Source organism: Balaenoptera borealis (genome assembly GCF_965194805.1).
Source record: "Balaenoptera borealis genome assembly, chromosome: 3".
NCBI lineage: Eukaryota > Metazoa > Chordata > Mammalia > Artiodactyla > Balaenopteridae > Balaenoptera > Balaenoptera borealis.
The window spans coordinates 105,227,026-105,244,663 of NC_138866.1; the positions used below are offsets into that span (position 1 = coordinate 105,227,026).

General features: G+C 38.5%; 1 protein-coding gene across 19 annotated transcripts in view; it reads right to left on the reverse strand.

Moving 5' to 3' along the window:
- Window positions 1-17,283, reverse strand: part of ZNF280D (zinc finger protein 280D) — a 130,724-nt gene extending 113,441 nt beyond the window's left edge. For 18 of the 19 annotated variants that reach the window (XR_014243403.1, XR_014243404.1, XR_014243405.1 and 15 more), the window contains exons 1-2: window positions 17,147-17,283; window positions 9,555-9,705 (exon numbers count right to left, since the gene is read on the reverse strand). The gene's annotated coding sequence lies outside the window, so the exon portion shown is untranslated. The remainder of the gene's footprint in view (window positions 1-9,554; window positions 9,706-17,146) is intronic. The other variant, XR_014243416.1, reaches the window with a different exon arrangement.
- Window positions 17,284-17,638: the final 355 nt, after the last annotated feature.

The window sequence follows — 17,638 nt, forward strand, 5'->3', positions numbered from 1 at the left end:
TAGAAATTATTTTGTCATACAGGATCTTCATTACAGTAGATCCCTCATAATAAAAGTTTAGCTTTATAAATAAACCTTCTGGAATGTGGCTGTCAAATCTATCCTGCGATATTTTCATCTTTTAAAAAAGCATTTATAAACTAGTTAAAACACTCATTAACATAAAAAATGTTAAACCCTCATATGCACACAACACACACCTATAATTTATCAACACTTAAATTATACACTACTAATCTTAAAGAATAAAATAAGTATCTAATTCAAAAACACCAACATATAAAAATTAACATTTGGATAAAGTGTCTTATACCATTTCCATTTTTAAAAAAGCACTCTCATTATGTATGCATCCCCATAATTTAATTCTAAAAAAATCATTTTTAAAAATGAGTAGGTAGTAAGTAGAATACAAAAGTGAATGTGAAGAATAAGGTAAATGGTTAAGTTCTCCATCTAACCAGACCCCAAAAGTTAGAGTTATTCAAAAAAATAATCCAAGAAATCACATTATGAAGTTAATCTTTGGTTTTTTTTCATCATAAAAAATGATGTTTTCATTGGGGGTTACATTACTAGCCAAGAAGTTGGCAACTCCAAAACCAGATATGATTAATTTAACATAAAAGGGAAAATGTGAGAGGACGTCCCTGGCGGTCCAGTGGTTAAGACTTCGCCTTCCAATGCAGGGGGTGTGGGTTCAACCCCTGGTCGGGGAGCTAAGATCCCACATGCCTCGGCGCCAAAAAAACCAAAAACATAAAACAAAAGCAGTACTGTAACAAATTCAATAAAGACTTTAAAAAATGGTCCACATCAAAAACAAAAAAAAAAAGGGAAAATGTGAAACAGAAATTAATATAATCATTTCAAATGGTGAAAAGTTATATTCAAAATAACACATAAAAATAAAGTTCAACTAACATAAATTTAGTCTAAGATTAACATGCTAGCTATAAGAAACATTAAACCTTTAACAATTTTGCTTATATACTTAGAAGAGTTCTTCAGAGGAATGATTTGGATGACACAGGGTCATGGAACATTGTTCAAAAAAGTTTGATTTATCACTTTTCTCCTCTCACAAATTTCACAAGAAATCAGGCATTCAAATCATTCCACTGACTTAAAGCTTTGGTTTATGTTCTATTTCCTTTTATAAATAATTCTTTAGTCTTTGTCATTAACGTCATACTGAAATGGAGGTCTATAATTTTAGAATTCTAATCCCAAATGAATAGAGCTCTAAGGATTCGAAGTGGGTTCTTAACTATGAGTAACAATCTAATATTTCCAACCCTGGTTTTATGATCTCTCAAGAATTTCCACTATCTCAAGGAGATACTAGAAAATTAATTTTAATTTAATGTTCATTATCTTAAAACCATACAGTCTTTTGAAGAAGAAGAGTCATGTTTAAAATTCCAGTTTTTTATCACTTAGTATCCATCACCTACTGATCCCATCATGGAAATTAATTTTAACAGGATTAGAAAAGCAGAGAATGATCATGTCTACTTTGACATTCTAAGACAAGTCACACAAATAGAAACCTTAAGTCATAAGATAAACCTGTATATAATTGAAAGACCCACAGAAATTTGATTTCATAAAATTCAGGTATTTAAATTTGAAATTTTATAAATAACTTATAATTTTTATTTAAAAACATTAAGCAGATGAAATTTTAAATCAGTATTTCCTCCTTTTATGGCTTTTGTTTTATTGTTAGAAAACTAAACATCTATCTTTTTCAGAATCAGTCTAGTTGTTACTGTTAAAAACCACAGACTTATTCTTGAAAATTGCACATTCTAACCACACAAAATGTACAACTAAAAACATCTGATCACTAGCAGCTAAAATACTGCAGACAAAATACTGGGGAATGACAGAAACTCTAGAAGATATTTCATCAAATCTCACCCAATTTCTGAAAGACTCTAATTTTTATTTGAAGTAGAACATTGCCTTCTGGAAATGGTCACTTCAAGAAAGGGAGAAAACGACCTTAAAAAGGGAGAGTATGGATATACACAGTTTTATTTTTTAAATAAACCAAAAATTTCAAATGTCATTTTAAAAAAAGATGATTCATTCAGGAATCTTAAGAGAAAGATGCAAACAGAGAAGGGGAAGGGTTGGGAGTCAGCCTTGAAAGAAGTGGCCTACAATGAGATCAGAACAAGGATAGGGAAAAATCCAGGTCTTGAAATAGGTTGCCCTAGCTACTTCCAAGAATAAGACTTAAAAAGCAATTAGGCCAGCTTCTCCTGTCCACCTCTTAATTTACAAAAAAAACTTCTTTCTCTGAAGGTAGGTAATCAAAGAATTAACACTTTAATTCTCTGAAATTAGAAGAAATCCAGAATTCCTTAAAGCCTATAGGAGATCAACATATGCCACTTCAGCAATTAAGAAGTAGGAAACACAGAAAGAGCTCTCCGCCCTCCTCCTATCTGTCTAAAAGCAGGACATACATTTCCCATTGTGAAGGTCTTCCCCTTTCCCTCTCCCATTCCAGGAGGAGGAAAAACTACCATTATCACTGGAGACAGAAAGTCGGCATCGAGATGGGGCTGCACAAACAAACCTTACTAAAATAGCCCTAATCTTCCATTAGTTTCCCCCATATATGTACATTCCCTCAATTTACCACTCCTAGAAGCCCAAACCTCTTTTCCTTTGACCTGCCACTTCTCCCGAAACTTACCGTCTTTTAAAAAAATGGTATATAAGCCCCCATGTCTAACCACCTCTGAGTCTTCATTTTTTTTTGGATGAAGACCTCCACTAACGTAAAAGTTAAAATATTAACATCAAATAAAATTTGTACACCTTTTCTCCTATTAATCTAGAAACTATCTGGTAGGGGGATTATGATAAATATATAAATATCATACGAAACAGGGCATGGTAGTTGCAATAATAAAAATTGGAATGTCCAACGACAGATGAATGGATAAAGATGTGATACATATATACAATGGAATATTACTCAGCCATAAAAAGGAATGAACTAGGTCATTTCTAGAGATGTGGATGGACTTAGAGTCATACAGAGTGAAGTAAGTCAGAAAGAGAAAAACAAATATTGTACATTAATGCATATAGGTGGAATCTAGAAAAATGGTACAGATGAACCTATTTCCAGGGCAGGAATAGAGATGCAGATGTAGAGGATGGACATGTGGACACAAAGGGGGAAGGGGAGGGGGGGATGAATTGGGAGATTAGGATTGACATATATACACTACCATGTGTAAAACAGATAGCTAGTGGGAACCTGCCATATAGCAGAGGGAGCTCAGCTCGGTGCTCTGTGATGACCTGGATGGGTGGGATGGCGTGGGGAGGGAGGTCCAAGAGGGAGGGGATATATGTATACATATAGCTGATTCACTTCGTTGTACAGCAGAAACTAACACAACATTGTAAAGCAATTATACGCCAATAAAAAATAACAAAAATAAAAATAAAAATTGGAAATGCTATAGCAGAGGTTCTTGACAAGGTGCTGAGGAAACCACAGAAATAAGAACTGTGCAAAATTTTGTGCACACATACGTTTTCTGGGGGCATCAAACTGTTATAAGGGTTTATGAACCAAAAAGGCTAAGAATCTCTAGGTCAGGGGTTGAAAAAAAGTAATCACATCTAGCTGGAGGATTTGGAAATGCCCCACCATGGGAGAAACATACCCATTAATCTCTAAAGGAAAGATGTTTTCATTAGTGTTTTTTTTAAAGTAAAAATGCTCAATAAAAGGGGACTCAAACATACAGAATTGTGTAGAGTAAAAAGTATGAATCCTTATTCCTTCCCCTGCCCTACCCCCAATCCCACGCATCAGAGTTTGCTATGTGATGCAGTGGATAATAATACTGATTGAAGATACAGATAGGGTTATGGTTCAGGGATAAGAAAGGCATTCCAATGTCTTATATGTCTTAACAAAGGGCAATATTCACAGCAATAATTTGGATAAAGACCATACTGTGTACAGATTACATTTATAGATGAGTAAATAGTATAATGCATGTTAAATAACAAATGAGACTTTCAACAGATCTCAACAAAGTAGGATGAATGGTAAAATCTAGCATGAAATTAGTTTTGTATTTGCTCAAAAACCAAAATTTACAAAAAATATAAATTGAAGATATACTATTTATCAGCTTTAGTTACCAGACAGGCAGTAAGTCCAAAGTTCATTCATTTAAAAACTACATTTAGGGACTTCCCTGGCGGTCCAGTGGTTAAGACTTCGCCTTTCAATGCAGGGGGTGAGGGTTCAATCCCTGGTCAGGGAGCTAGGATCTCACATGCCTCAGGGCCAAAAAACCAAAACATAAAACAGAAGTAATATCATAACAAATTCAATAAAGACTTTAAAAGTGGTTCACATCAAAAAAAAAAAAAGTACATTTATTAAACATGCACTATGTGCCAGACATCGTGCCAGGCAGGAATACAATGACGGTCAAAAATTAAGACACAGGTCTTGCACTCATGAACCTTACAGTCTAGAGACAGCGACAAACACTCATACAAACAGATTAAACTGACAATATGTGCTATGAAGGCTATGGACAAGGAAATTTAAAACTCAGAGTAAGGAAATTAGGTCTAGTTAGCATAATCAAAACTGGCTCCCCTAAGAAAGCAATGATTAATTGTTGTTTGAAGAATGAGTTAGAGTTAACTAGGCAAACAGGAGAGGGAAGAAAGCATTCCATGCAAAAGCAACAGCATGTACAAAAGATCTATGGCACAGAAAATATAAGAAACTGAAAAGAAACCAGTGTGACTGGAAAAGAGAGCAAGATGGTATACAATGGGAGGTAAGATAGGAGTCAAACAACGCCCCACTTTGGAGACCATGTTAAGGAATTCTGTCCTTACCCGAAGAGCAACTGGAAAGCCACCGAGGGGATTTTAAGCAGGAACTGATATAATCAGACTTGTGATACAGTGTCAAAATGAAAGAATTTGAGTCTAAAGTCAAAGAGATGATGGTTTTATTCTATTCTGTCGGATTCAATCCCCACTTGGAATACTGTGTATTGGCTATGACTCTTTCAACTTTTAAGTAACAGAAAGAAAACCCAACTTAAACTGGCTTATGCAAAAGAGAATTTATTGGCTCATTTACAGAATTCGCTGTAGGCACATTTTAAACAATGATATGTAAACCTGGTTTTTCTCTCTCCATCCCTAGGCTTCACTTCCTCTATTCTGATTCTATCCTCAGAAAGGGTCCTCCCATTGTGAATGACCACAGCAGCTCAACTTAACACCTTCCAACATTCAAGACCAGGACAATGATAACAGGACCAGCTCTGATTGGAGTTGACTGGCTTGGCTAAAGTCATATGCCCTTCCCTAAACCAATCACTATTGATCCTCCTGGTACCAGAGACCCAAAAGGGGCGGGGCGGGGGGGTGCAGGTACAACACACCGACCACAAGATAAATACTGGAGGAGGGGATGGTTCCCCACAGGAAAATCAAGATCAAGACATATGTTACCAAGGTAAGGGAGGTAAGGGTGAATGGATGTTGGGTAGCAAAAACAACAGATGCCCACTACAAAGAATTAGAATTAAAGCTTTGTCTAGGTCAAAGGACTAATATATCTAACCTAGGAAAAACATGAGACTGTGAGGCAGGGGTGGCAGAAGTGAAAGCTGTTTACAGATATTTTAAAGTTTGTCATAAGAAAAAAGGCAAGAGGGTGACTTGTTCCTTGTGGCTCAAGTGATAATAATGATAACAACACTGCTAATATTTACTTGTTTTGAGTAAACTAGAGAATTTCATTCCTAGTTTGAGCTTCAATACAACTACTTAATTCATTACATACTATTATAAGTTATGTTATTATTTATAATAACAATTATCATTACCATTTGCTAATTAATTAAATACATGCATCCAATGCATTTCATCCAATCCCCAAAAAACTCTATGAGGCAGACACCATTAGTGACCTTGCTTTACAGCTGTGGAAATTGAATTATAGAGATTAAGCACCTTACCCAAAGTAACAAAACTAAGTGGTAGAACAAGGATTCAAACCCAGGCACTTCGAAGGCCAGAGATTTCAGCCACATATTATTTGCCTCCACCAGGAACAAGACCAAAATAACAGGGAGGCAGATTTCATATAAGAACAAAACAATCAGCAGTTAAAATATCAGGAAATGAGATGAACTTGAGATGTGACAGATCACCAAAGAAAAATTCAAACATTATGCAATTGAAAATGGTCACTTTCAAGATCCCCAAGGATCCTTCCAACCCTAATATTGTAAACATATTCATCTAGTATTTGTAAATTTTTTGCCTAGACTGAAAGAAAAGGGGGATTTGTCATATTTCAGTAAAAAAACTGCCCTAATTGAGAATGTTGAATTATGAAAGTTCATTTTGGAATTAGAAATTAAGAATTTTAGTAATCTACCTACTATACCCAAAGATTTTCTAGAAACTCTCAAGTACAACGTAAAGAATGAAACTCAACACTCAGAATGAAATTCTTGAGTTTATTTGAAGCAAGTAAATTCCTGAAAAAAAAAAAAAAACAAAAGCAGTTGATAATTTTTTTTTTTTGGCCACCCACATGGCATGCAGAATCCTAGTTCCCTGACCAGGGATTGAACCTAGGCCCCCCCCGCAGTGGAAGCGCGGAGTCCTAACCACTGAATCGCCAGGGAAATCCCCAATAATTTTAAATAAACAATATAAATTGCATTTTAATAAGTAAGCCTGTTTGGTGGCTTAACTCAGAACTCCCAATGATATCAAGATCTATTTAACAGATACTGATTCAGAGCAAACATCTCAAAGCCTCAAATCATCATGACAAACCAACTTTTTAGAATTTTAACATTTTTGTTAACACAAAAAATTTTAATGTAATATTAATAAGTAGAAAGCAAGCCTGTGCTTGAGCAGACTTAAATCTACAAAGCAATCCAAATCAGCACAATCATTAAAAGTTCCTATGTATTCGCCGCAACTGGAGAAAGCCCTCACACAGAAACGAAGACCCAACACAGCCAAAAATAAACATAATAAATAAATAATAAATAAAAATTAAAAAAAAAAAAAGTTCCTATGTATTGATAAAAGCAACCCTTCTTTACAACAAGGTATCGGGAATCTCTCTTTGCACCATCTCCACTTGGTCCAAGTATTATAAAACCTCCTGCTGATCCTGATCCAGGATGCAGTCGATTTACTGTAGTTATCACCACCCACTCTGTCAGTCAGAACTGAGCTGAGCACAGCAGGACAGCTACATTTTCTACCACACAGTAATCTGCTGAAGGTATCCATCTTAAGATCCCAATAATCTTTCCAACAGCCAAATCAAATAACCCTTTCTTCCATTTTCATTTTCCTTATCTTGCATCAATTTTAACCCAATTTTTTTAAACCTTTTATTTATTTATGAGTGTATTTATTTTTGGCCATGCCACACAGCATGCAGGATCTTAGTTCCCCGTCCAGGGATCGAACCCACGCCCCCTGCAATGGAAGCACAGTCTTAACCACTGGACCCCCCAGGGAAGTCCTAACCCAATTTCTTGAGACATGCTCCTCAGTAATTTTCTGTATGCCAATAGACTGGTTCTCTATCCATCTCCTCCTTTTTAACTCTTTACAGATTCTCCATATTCTCTTCCTTCTTAAACAATGTAAAATCAGGTTCTATAAAGTTTAGACCTTAGCCCTACACAAATTGTTCCCTAAAAGACAGATCTAATAAACTTCATAGTCTTAGCTATCGGTTCTCAATAGTAGCCTATAAAATCATCAAATATTAACTTCCAACCCTAACGTCTTAACTATGTTTCAGTCCTTCATCTCTTAACTGCTGAAAACTGCTATATGGATACTTAAACTCACCTCAAATTCAATATTTCCAAAACTGAACATTAACTTTCCCCAAAAAATTAGTTCTACAGCATTTTTTAAAAAATTTTATTATTTATGGCTGTGTTGGGTCTTCGTTTCTGTGCGAGGGCCTTCTCCAGTTGTGGCAAGCGGGGGCCACCCTTCATCGCGGTGCGCGGGCCCCTCACCATCGCGGCCCCTCCTGCCGCGGAGCACAGGCTCCAGATGCGCAGGCTCAGTAATTGTGGCTCACCGGCCCAGCCGCTTCGCAGCATGTGGGATCCCCCCAGACCAGGGCTCGAACCCGCGTCCCCCGCACCGGCAGGCAGACTCTCAACCACTGCGCCACCAGGGAAGCCCCTCTACAGCATTATTCATAATTGCCAAAAAGTAGAAACAAGCTAAATGTTTATCAACTGACTGATGAATGGATAGACAAAATGTGATACACCCATACAAGGGAATTAAAAAAAGATGAGGTACTCATATATGTGACAACATGATGAACCTTGAAAACATTATGCAAAGTGAAAGAAGTCAGTCACATATGTTATGCTTCCATTTATATAAAATGCCCAGAATAAGCAAATCCATAGAGCAGAAAGCAGATCAGTGGTTGCCAGGGGCTGGGGGAGAGGGAGGAAGGGGAGAGAGACTGCTTAATGGGTAAGGATTTGAGAAACTGAGAATATTCTGGGATTAGATAGCATTGATGATTGCACAACATTGTGAATATACTAAATGCCACTGAATTGTACACTTTAGTCAAGAATGGTAAATTTTATGTTAGATTAATCTTATCCCGATTTTTAACAATTAGTTCTACTTTTGCCTTTCTCTTTTTCTACAAATGAAACTGTCACCCTTTTGCAGTTTTTTTCAATGTTTCCCTCTTTCATTCATCCTATCAATTCCCCAGTCCTGTAGTCTTCCTTCAAGATATTTCCTACAACCAACCTTGCCTTTCCATTCATAGTACTTGTTCAGGCCCTTAGAACCTCACACCTATAGCAACAGATTTACTTTATAAGATTCACTTTATACTGTCTCTCAGCATCTGGATCTATCTGCTTTCATCCATTCAATACAGAACCACCAAATTAACAATTTCCTAAAATAATGCTGTTATTGTGTCACTTATCAATTCCAAACTCAATAACTCTCCACCAACACATGCAGAGCTAGGTTATACTAGTACCAGCAGCTTGCAGAATGCAGTGAGGCAGAGAATAGACCAAATGCTCTAGGAGCTGGCACTTCCACCAGAGGTTGTGCTGCCAGGCCTGCACTGTCTAACCTAAAGAGAAGAGAACACAATTCTGAGCTAGAAAGGCTGAGGCTGAAGTGAGGGAAGACCACGGTATCACACCTTACAAAATGAATATGCAGTGTCTGGCACCCAGTAAGTACTACAATGAATGAAATGAACTTTTTCTGAAACTCAGTTTCCTCATCTGTAAAGGATAATACCACCCATCTCCAAATACTATTTATTTTGAGGATGAAATATAATCATGAAATACTTTATAGTCACTAAAACACTACAATAAAAAATGAAAAATTAGAAAGATATCTTGTGTTATAACGTCTCAAAAAAACACAAATACTAACAATGTAGTGTCAAAAGTAGTGCCAATTTTCTTATTTACCTTTTTCTATTCAATACAGTTGGGAGATATATTATTTATTTTTCCTCATGGAATTTAACAAAGCCACTTCCATGGTGCATTTTGTTCCATGAGGACCTTTCTATCAGCAGTCAGCAATCCTGTATAGTTGAAAGTCAGATAATCTTAAACCCTGAATAGGAAAAGCAAAATGAGTGAGTGAGTAAACAAAGGAGATAGGGATTAGAATATACCTAAAATCCTCAGACCTCTCCCAAACCCTCCAAGTTTTGCTTCTCAAACTTGCCAAAGGTTAAGAACAAATACCCACAAAATAAGGAACACACGGGTAGAACCTAGAAGCAAGGAGCAAATTATTTCATAGACTAATGATCTTTGCTTTGGTTAATATCCCTCAACTGAAAGGCATTCAGGCAGTTGTCATGCTGAAGAAATCAAACATGGCAAAAAAAAAAAAAAAAAAAAAGAGTGCAGTTGATTAACTTCTAAGGATGAAGCCTACAAACCCAACCTGAGAAATTTAAGAAATATATATTAATATACTTAAAAGTGACTATAACAAACCCATTGCATATTAACACAAATACTTTTATAAAAAATAGATGTATTTTCCAAAACAAAAATTTAGAGGAGTGGCATTGTTTTCCATTTTTACAATCTCATTAATTTTAATATCTGTGTTCATAAAGACAGCTGGATTCTCTTATCTGCTTCTGTATTCAATCTGTTACACCATCTTGTTCTGTTGAAGTGAGGAAAATCCAGTTTCATAAGATAGGTACGTGGTAAAGGGAGGGCCTTGTAGAACCCTTACTCCATTAGAGATGGAGTGCAAAAGGGTGAAAAAAACCTATCATAGTAGTAGGAGGAAAGCAGTGTTGGAAAGCAGTGCAACTCTGCACCTTACCGTCCAAACTAACCATTAACCTTCAGCACACTATCAGAGTCTATAGGTTCAGTTTTTAATTTTCTTTCCTTAGCAGTTCTAGTTTTAAAAATTGACATTTTATGACTTTCATTGTTTCCTAGAGATCTTCAAACAACAAAGGGAAAAGTTACTTATTACTTTAAAAGAAAATAAAACTCATTCTTACAATTAGTAGGTGAGCCCATAGAATCCTTTTATAAATCTAAGATACATTATGGGATATTAGTGATTTTATTCTTCCTACACCTCAAAATATTTTGCTAATTCCATCATCCTAGGTGTTATTTCACCATTGAGCATCAATTTTTCCCAATTACGCTTTAAAAAAAACTAAAATAATAAGAAAACAGAAGAACGATTTAATTGCCTAGAAGGATAATGCAAGAGTGAAATAAATCATCACTAATGCATTATCCTTCACCTTTCTTTTCTTGAGTTTTCCTATTGTTTCGCACGAAATACTGCATCAGCTTCCCAAAAGGTATAGAAGACTCAAGGCATTATCTTTGTAGTCTGTGTCAGGAAGGAAAAACTTTACTTCTACCCTTTTAGGTTGTAGTATCTGGGGCCTGTGAATTAAATTAACAACAGAAAAATCAACAGGAGAAAAAGCACATAATTTTTATTAATATTTACATACACTGGAGTTCACAGAAAAGAAGTAAAACTCAAAGAAGCAGTTAGACTCAGGGTGTATATACCATTTTAACAAAGGAAAGGGAATTGGGGCTTTGAGAGACAATAAATCCTGGGGAATAAACTAGGAAATACGTGGCAGAACTAATGGAAGATAAGGGTTATTTTAGTTGGGTCTGTTTATGCACACTCATCTATCAACTCTCCATCTTAGGTGATACGAGTCACTCTTCCTTTCCTGGTACAGTAAGGTAAGAACCTTCACAAAAAGAAATGTATGCCCTGCTTTTAGGCAGTTAATTTGGGGCGGGGCGGGGGGGGGGAGGGGATGGGAAGAGGGCTCTTCCTGCATCTGTTGGTTCTCAATTGCCTTCTGCTCAAAATAATCCTTATGTCAAAGTGGCATATTTTAGGGTGGCAGATCCTTTCATCTACTTTTAGTTTTCACTGACTACTGTTACGAAGTCAGAACTTTTTATTTTCTGTTCATAATGAACAGAAGAAAACTAACAGAGGAGACATTTCAGAATTATTAGATGAAACTAAAGATAAATGCAAAGGTAGACAGCAAGCACTTCAGACTGTAATAATGACAGTGAAATGTAGGAAATCTCAGACTAAGTGTAATTAGACTAAGTCCCTAAATAGATTTTCTCAAACTCCAACAATCAACGAGTAAACAATGTATTTCTAAAAACTAAAAGGAAATACAGTATTCTCATTCAGCAGGAAGAACTTCGTGATACCATGTTTTTACAAAAATGCAGGACCATGCTATTTTGCTAAAAGGACATGTGACAGTATTCTTTCATCCTTCACGTTTGTAGGCTAAAATTTAACTTGATACAGTTCATAAGTGGAGAAGTGTTGAATGCAGGTGTATACAATGGTGATTAGAAGGAAACAGATGATGTAGAAATTTTAATTCATTGGATTGATTATTCTAATTGGTGTCTAGAAAACTAAAACTGAAAATACCTTGCAATTATGAAGCAAAGATGGCCATCTTCCCTTCAACAAAAATTTAAACCATACAAGTTTTCAAAAAATCCTTCAAGTGTTGCATCTGATGATGCACACTGCAAAAAGAAGATCCAGAAGGAATGATAAGCAAGAATCTACTGGGGAAGTATTTGAAATCCCAAATCACTATGTTCCAGGTTCACGTATGACAGTTGATGAGTTAGTCACAGGCAGACAATGTTGCCCATTTCAGGCAAGCTTCAATCCTGAAAAATATAGACTAAAAATCTGGGCAACATGTGACAGTGTAACACTGTAAGCTTGAAAAAATGCGTATCTACACAGTGATTCAGAAAAGGGGTGAGAGCAGAACCAAGATTATTACAAGAATTGACAAAAGAATTTGAAAATTCTGTCAGAAACACAACTTGTGACAAATTTTTATAAGTTTAGAATTGGCTTAGTATTATCTAGTGAGAGATTTTCCTCAGTTGGCAATATCAGGAAGAACAAGGTTGAACTTCTGTGCATTTTCACAAAGGGAAAGGAAGAGAAGTCAACTGCACATAATCTGGTTTTCAAACATATGTGATGATTCTTATGGTCCTAAGAAAAACTAGTACTCTTCTCAGCTCAATGCATTCTCAAGCATCAGTGAGTTTTTAAAAATCCTGCATAAGTTAACCTGGACAGAGTTGTACTGTATAAAAAGACTAAAGGAGGGATAGACACTGATTAAGAAAGTTAGAATCTATCCAGTTGATTGCTGAACAACACAGGGGTTAGGAGCACCAAGCCCCGTGCAGTTGAAAATCAGTGTGTAATAGCTGGCCCCTCTGTATGCATGGTTCGGCATCCATGGATTCAACCCAAATGCTGATCGTATAGTACTGTAGCACTTTTATTGAAAAAGAAAATCCACGTGGACCTGCACAGTTCAAAATCATGTTGTTCAAGGGTCAACTGTACTTGCAAAATAATGACTTGAAGATGATGGCCTATGACTGATATTATGATCATTGTATGGGGAAAGTTTCAATTACAAAACTGTAAGTTACCAAGAAGAACATTCCTCATGCAACTAGGAAAAGCACTTGCAGGAACTATAAGAGAATTCTGTCTTACCCTCTAGATACAATATTCTTGTGCACAAGTGTAAGAATAAAGGAAGATGCTCTTTGCGTGGGTAAAAAACTAAAAAAAAAAAACCCAAAAAACTGTGGGCTACAATTATAGTATTTGCCAAGAGCATTCAAATGTGATGCATATTAATTGTAGGGGTAGTACTTAATTAGATGCATGAAATATTTTTTTTGTTTCTTATTTTTCTAAGTATATACAAAAATATTTGCTATGTTTGAATTCTTATTAAAAGCTCTAATAGTTGTTTTACATTACCTCTTTATTCTTCTGTTAATTATACAAATTATATGATATAAAATTATATAAAATATATAAAAACATTTTAAATATAAAATAATTTAAAATGTTTAAAAAATAAAAGTTCCTTTTGGGCTTCCCTGGTGGTGCAGTGGTTGAGAATCTGCCTGCCAATGCAGGGGACACAGGTTCGAGCCCTGGTCTGGGAGGATCCCACATGCCGCGGAGCAACTAGGCCCGTGAGCCACAACTACTGAGCCTGCGCGTCTGGAGCCTGTGCTCCGCAACAAGAGAGGCCGCGATAGTGAGAGGCCGCGATAGTGAGAGGCCGCGCACCGCGATGAAGAGTGGCCCCCACATGCCGCAACTAGAGAAAGCCCTCGCACAGAAACGAAGACCCAACACAGCCATAAATAAATAAATAAATAATTTTTAAAAAATAAAGTTCCTTTTGATCTAGAAGATAAAGAGTGGTATCTATTTTTCCTGTTATATTGAGAATTAAAAGAATCCTTAAAACAAAACTGCTTTGAAAAAAAATCAATAAAAATCCCAAAAACACATTTTTGAAAAATGTTACCAAGTAAATCAAATCATTATATAGCTTTAAAACAACTTGACTGAAAAAATCAAATATTTTTGAGTCCTCTGAAGCAGGAAAAAATAAACTATTCAGGACTATATATTTAATTAGTATGTCAAAAATATTTCTCATCATTCAAAAGTTACTTTTGAAATAACAAAATATATTGTCAACAATCTCCAATTTCCTGTCATCTAAAACTATCATTTACTTTCTATTTACAAAAATTGCTATTCCGCGTAGGTACATCCCCTGCCCAATTAGTAAAGAAAAAGAAATCTTGGTATGGTTCTAAATGTTCTCTTCAATAAATAAAACAGTGTGGGAGAGAAGGGTACAAAATTATTTATTCCTTTCCTTTGCCCTCCTCTCCCTTACTAAGAAAGCCAATGCTGGGTAGTAAAACACTGGACTGAAGAAGCAGGACTGGATGAGATAGCCTAACTGGAAAGAATGAGTTGAAGTGGAGATGCTGAGGTTTGCAGTCCTCCAAAACCAAACTACCCCAGAACTTTCTATTTCTCACAGCTCACTACTCCTACAAGGGTCTTGAGCAAACTTTCAAAGGAGGCAAAGTCTGATATCTACTGTCTCCTCTCCCCTAGCCACTGTAGGCTCTGATGTCAACTAGAGCAGCAATTCCAAGTTTCCTAAACTAGGTAAGTTAGTTCTATCCTTCAAAACTGCTCCCCTCCTTCATCCCCAAACACCCATTTCTAGACAATTGCTCCCAACTATGTGTTATCAGATTACTGCAGTAAAACTCTTACCAAATACTAATGCCAAAATATCACCCCATAGACTATCTGCTAATTGCAAAGGGAAATGCTTACAGTGGAAAGATAGTCTGTCACCATCTTATCCAAGAGATCAAATTTAGGATTACCAACAGGATAACCCCACTTTACGTGCCTTCTGATGTTGTATAATGAGCAGTACACTGCATGACTTGTGAAGTATTCTTGCCAAAAATATTTAGCCTGATCTACTCAAGCCTTTAGACCTAACTTCAAGTTTATAGGAAGTATAGGGGATACAGGGTACAGTTAAACCCCATGAGGAAGAAACTGTCGGTAAAATACAGAATGTAGGTTATTCCACGAGCCTACTGGCTTGGTCTCTTCAAAAGGTCAATGTAATTAAAAAAAAAAGAGGGAACTACACTAAATTAAAAGGAACTAACACAAATGTAATGCATGACTGTTCCAAAATAAATGACTAAAAAGAACATTTTGGGGACAACAAGGAACATGTGAAGAACACGTGAATACATACTACACACATACATTAGATTATCAGGAATTATGTAGGGATTATTCTTAACTTTAAGTGTGATTATCCTATTGCAGTTACATAGAAAATTGACCTTAATCTTATGATCTACATACTGAGACACACACAGTACTTCGGTGTGAACTGTCGTGATGTATGAAATATGTTTTGAAAATGTTCACCAAAAACAACCGTGAGATAGGTGGGTAAAGCAAATGTGGCAAAACAGTAACAACCGTAAAAACTAGGTGGTGGGTATGAGGGCTCAACCCGGCTATTCAACGTTTCAAAGTCTGGGGAAAAAAATAACATGAAAACTTAAATAACAAAAAGTTAAAAAGCTAAGAAATGAACTCTTAAAAATGCGAAGGAAGGGGCAAATGAATAGTGCTTCTTAAATTTTGTAGGTGAGCCTCCTTTGCTCTTTTCCTCACTCACTTCATTCTCACAAAAAAATGAAACATAGTGAATGAGCACTGAATGAGGAATCCGAAGACTTAAGGTTCTAGAAAAGGCTCTATCACTTCCTAGCCATGACTTCATTAGAGACCTCTCACCCTGAGCTCTCTTTCCTAACCTTCAAAATCAGTTCTAGCAGCAAACACCACTGTAAAAGGGGTTAGGAGATACGTATCAGCCGGTAACAATGACCCATACAAATGCAAGATACAATTAGAATGGTATTTGTACTGATGTTTTAAAACATCCAGAGCACACAGCCCCAACTTAATTCTCTAAGCAAACCAGTGCCTTGGTCACAGGCACAGTAAGTTTCTGCTTAGAGACAGCCTGAGTTGGCACAGTAATCCCCCAAAGCAGGACACCTCACAATTGCAGAGAGGTGGCTTTTGTACTTTAAATCACTCCTCTAATGCTTCAATTTTATGTTTAATGCCGCTAAAAGACGTCAAATTCTTAAAACACAGTTCAAACCTGAAAACAATAAATAAATCAGGTTTAAGTTCACAGAATTTTTTTTTTTTTAACTAACAACTCTTGGCAAACAAAGAGAACCCCCTGGAACGAAGGTCTCCCGTGCTTGCAGAAGTGGGTTTACTTTGACGTTTCTCCTCTCTAGCCGATCGCTCCGTAAAAGCGTTTAACACTTGAGATAAGTTGGGAGGAACTCCGTCCATCTCTAGAGCAGGATAAAACCTCAGAGTGAGATCATTCTTTCCGTCTCACGAAGTGAAACCTGCAAGCTCAGTTAGGGAACGGTATTATCAAGTCCACGTTTCTCCTCAGGGCCCCTCTCCTGCAGACAATAACGGGACGTGTAGGGCAGAGCCGGGAAGTCCTTTGACAAGGAGGGTGTGAGCAGGTACTGACTGGTCATCCGGGCGGGGGAACCTGGGCCCTAGGGTCCCCGAGCTTCAAAGTTCGGCACCCCCTGTGGTCTCTGCCTACGACTCACGAGACTCGGGGGGAGAGCTGGAGCGAGAAGGGCACGGGTCCCCGCCAAACAGCGGCACAAAATGTACGGAAGACCAAGGGAGCAGCCTCCGAAAAGAAAAGCCCAAACCAGGCCAGGGGCAAACAGGCCCTGGGGGGCGAGGCGGGGCGGGGAAACGGCGTCGTTCGCGGCCTGCGCGGCCCCGGCCTGCCGCACCGAGCTGGCTGCCGCGTCGCGCCGCGATCCCTCCCCCGCCAGGGCCGGCGCAAGATGGCGGTCCGGCCGCCGCCGCGCAGCCGGTCCCCTCCCCCGCGCCCTGGACGCTCTCGGCGACCCGCGCCGGCCTCGACACCCCCAGCCCGGCGCCCCCGGAGTGAGGCGGCGCAGGCCGCGCGGGAGGGCCTCTGCCTGCTGCAGCGCGGGGCGGGCGGGGGCGGGCGGGGGCGGGGGGCGCTTACCGTGAGCGGAGCGGATCGGCCTGACTGGGGCCCTGAGGAGGAGGAGAAAGAGGAGGAGGAAAAGGAGGAGCACGAAAAACTACACGGCGGCGACGGCGGCGGCTCCCATTGCGGAGCAGGCGGCCGAGCCGTGGGCGGGGTGGGGGGGCTCTCGAGGAGCCGGCGCGCTGCCTCATGGGTAGGCTCCGGGTCAGCCTCCGCGCGTCCGGGCTCCCTTTCTTCTCGCCGACGCGGAAGGTGGGCACGGGCATGTGCGCCGCGTTGCGGGTCCTCGAAGGCTCCGGCGCCCAGCCACGCGCGGGCAGCGGCCGAAGGTCACGGACTGGGTCGGGGCTGGAGTGGCCGTGGGTGCCGCCTGCTCCCCGGCCAGCAATCCTGAAATCTGGATTTCTCCATCGAATCTGAGGACGTGGAAACACGAGTTCCGGGGCCTCCCTGTGTGTAATAGCTAGTTCTCTGCAGGCTTGGAAAGTAAGAAGGTCTAGGAAGAGA